Source organism: Solanum pennellii, chromosome 10 (genome assembly GCF_001406875.1).
Source record: "Solanum pennellii chromosome 10, SPENNV200".
Lineage (NCBI taxonomy): Eukaryota > Viridiplantae > Streptophyta > Magnoliopsida > Solanales > Solanaceae > Solanum > Solanum pennellii.
This window is the reverse complement of record NC_028646.1, coordinates 12,033,247-12,036,825: the sequence shown is the minus strand read 5'-3', so window position 1 is coordinate 12,036,825 and position 3,579 is coordinate 12,033,247. Positions and strand designations below refer to the sequence as shown.

At 36.7% G+C, this 3,579-nt stretch overlaps 1 long non-coding RNA gene across 1 annotated transcript in view; it reads left to right on the top strand.

Annotated features, from left to right (window-relative positions):
• The first annotated feature begins 2,121 nt into the window (after positions 1 to 2,121).
• The window catches only part of LOC107032068, a 3,930-nt gene continuing 2,472 nt past the window's right edge, over positions 2,122 to 3,579 (top strand). Inside the window, exons 1-2 of the long non-coding RNA XR_001458308.2 lie at positions 2,122 to 2,592; positions 2,736 to 2,896. This is a non-coding gene — a long non-coding RNA (uncharacterized LOC107032068). The remainder of the gene's footprint in view (positions 2,593 to 2,735; positions 2,897 to 3,579) is intronic.

Here is a 3,579-nt window from a genome sequence, read left to right as displayed (position 1 = left end):
CAAGTTATCAATCCTAGGGATATGGTAATTATTCTTGATTGTGACTTTGATCAACTGTCGATAATCGATGCACATCCTAAGAGAAACATCTTTCTTTTTCACAAACAATAGTGGAGCACCCTACGGGGAAATGCAGGGTCTTATAAAGCCCTTACCTAAAAGGTCTTTCAACTGTTCTTTTAATTCCTTAAGCTCAGATGGAGCCATTCTATAAAGAGGAACAAAAATAGGCTAGGTATCTCGAAGAAGATCAATTTTCAAAGTCGATTTCCCTTTCGGGAGGAATTCAGGGAAGATCTTGTAGGAATACTTTTGAAAACTCATTTACTACTACAATTGACTCAAGAGTTGGAGTTTCATAGCTTGAATCCTTAACCCGAACTAGATGATGGAGATATCCTTAAAAGATCGTCTTTTTTGGCCTTAAGATAAGAGATAAATCAACCCATACGCACTGAGCTACTACCATTCAATTCAAATATTAGTTCGTCTGGAAAATGGAAATGAACAATCCTAGTTATACAATCGACTGAGGCATAACAAGAATATAACCAATCCATGCCTAGAGTGGTATCAAAGTCTACCATTTCTAACACTACAAGATCTGCTGAGGTGACTTTTTTAGAGATTGTGATAGGGCAATTTATTTATACCCATCTAGCTATAATTGGGTCACCAAGTGGAGTAGAAACTCAGAAGGATTCTTGAAGAGTTTTTGGACTGACAGAAAAGTTCACTGCTATACATAGAGTTAGAAAGGATAGAATAGCCCTGGATGTAACAGAGCATAAACATCTAAAAGAAAGTCTCACAATGTATCAGTGACCACGTCAGAATAGTCTTTCTGGTCCTGATGAGCCGGAAGAGCATACAACCTGGTCTAGCACTGATCGCCACATGTACCAGATGAAGCACCCTATTCAGTTGGGTGACCTACTGGTGCTAGGAAGTGAGCCTTCCTATTATTACCTCCTTGACCTTATTTAGAAGAAGGGAAATCCCTTAACCTGTGACCAGTCTAACCATACCCAAAACATCCTTCCCTTCATGCAAGACACTCGCCTTGAGACTCTACTTTTATGATCCTGTCGAAACCTGGAGGACTGAAAACTAGCTAACGAAGATGCTAAGGCTGAAGAATTTCACTGAAACTGTAAGCGATTTCCACCACCCGATTTCTGGCGAGAATATTCACAGTTCCTGTTCTAGCCTTTTTATTGTCCTTAGCTAGTTTTTTAAGCGTATCTCTCTCAACCTACTGAGCATGAGTCATGAACCTAGAGATACTCATATCCTCTAACAACGTAGCATTTCTACACTCTGTCTTAACCAAGTCAAATACCCCAAATAGGAATTACTCATTTGTGCCTTGGATCGGCAACCATAAATGGAGTACACCTGGAGAGTTGGGTGAACTTAAGTCCGTACTCTATGATTGATAGAAAATATTGTCTCAAATTCATGAATTTCAGAGCCTTGGCCTTTCTCAACACTCTTTGAAAGAACCTGTCGATAAAAGTTGGTAAAACACTCCCATGTCATAAGACCTACATTCTCACGTTTGTTTTCCTTCTAGTGTGTGAAACATATGTGAGACATATCTTTAAGCTGGTAGGATGAAAACTCTACCCTATCATTTCCAGTCACTTTCATCACTCCAAATATTTTCTTGACTTCATTAATGAAGTTCTGGGGGTCCTCACCAACTTGCGACTATCACGCCCCCAGCCTACACCCTTGGAGGGACTGGCACTCAAGAACCATTACAGGTACCAAGCGAACCCACTACACCATTTTAGGCCTACGACCACACTAAATTTGGACAACGCTTGTAAAGTGTTGCCTAAAATACTTTTGGGGTCGCTTTTAAAGTGTATCCCATGTTTTTAACTTTTAGCTACAATAGTATTAGCAACACTTCTAAACTGTACTCTTTAATGACATAAGCTACACTTTATAAGTGTTGTTATAATTGACAACAACTTTTTATCTAAATGACCACACTTTTAAAATGTCATATTTTTATATTGTAAAACAACACATTATAAATGTGGCCTTAGTGTTTTCACTAAAATTTGATATTCCCTCCAACATTTTTAACATTAAAACTTGTTCCCCCGATTTTTATTGGACAAAAAAGATAAAACCTTTAAACTTATTTTCAGCTAAAAGAAATCCTCACCTCAAGTTTTCATTTCCCTCTAACTTCAGCTACGTTTCCATTCCTCTCAAACTTCAGTGAAGTATGATTTTCAGCTTAGGAGATGAAGATATTGGCTTTCTCTCAAGAAGAACTAATGAACACGTACGATTTCCCTCAAAATTTTCGGTCAAACTTTAGCTGAATAACATCAGTTTCAGCAGAAGAATTGAAGAACAATATGATTTTACTCAAGAAGAACTGAAGAACACGATTTTCCTCTCCCAGATTCCTTGTTGAAGATTGAAGAGATGAGGAACACGATTTCCTCACAGATTCCTTGTTGAAGAGTTGTTCCATTAGATTTCTTGTTGAAAGTTTAACAAAATGCTTCAAAGATGAACTTTCCTCACGTCATAAATCTTATGGGTTGTTGGAATGGAGTTTATAAGGTAAGAAATTCTATTTTTAGAAGTGTAAATTCTAGGTTTAGGGTTCTGATATTCTTGTGTATCTTTGAAAGACTAAATTTCAAATTAGGGTTTTGATAATTTGTGTTGTTGATATCAATTCTGTTGATTTTTTTCTTTGACAGTCTAGGTTTTTTTTCTCTTGAATGTTTACTGTTCCAGCTGAAGCTAAGTACTCTTTTTCTGAAGTACTGAGCTGAAGCTAAGTCGTCTTCCCCGAAAAACAGAAGAGGTGAAGCTGGAGATAACTATGGTTCTCTTCTCCCTAATACAGATTTCGTGAAGCGTAAGTAGCTACTTTACAAATAATGTAGTACTAAAAAGTCTTCTTGTCAATTTTATTGAATTTTTGTTGTGTTTAGAAGAGGAGAATAAGAAGGAATTGATTATTGTGGGGTTGTTGGAATGGAACAAATCAAGAGTTACAGCTGAAATTCCAAAGTATAGGAAGAAAGTGCCAAAAATCGTGAACCATAGGCATATTCAGAAGCCGAGATATAGGAAATTACTACTCGGAAGCATTTGAGTGAGTTAGTTTCCATCGTTAATTCCTTGTTTTAACTTCTGATATAAACTCCTCTAACCTAATTCCAAAGCACATTGTAGAATTGTAGTATCAACTATGAATCACCTGAACCTCTCTGTTATGGTCTCAATATGTCTCATAGTCTTATTGTACTCATGTTCGATATTGTGTGCTCTTTTAGATGTTTCAGCATAGTCGTTTAATGGGAAGTGTATGAATGTTTCAACATCCACTGCACAAACTCTCAGATCTTTAATTCCTTCTGTTACTAAACTCTGCTTATTTTCACATCATTGACTGAATCATATGTCCATACTGTTGTTATGATGGTTGTTTATGAAGTCATTTTTCTGTGTATATTTTGGTGTCATTTTCTTTATATTGTTTTTATACATTACAAACAACTTGAGTAGAGATGAAGTAAAAAGAGGTGGGGAAGGGGG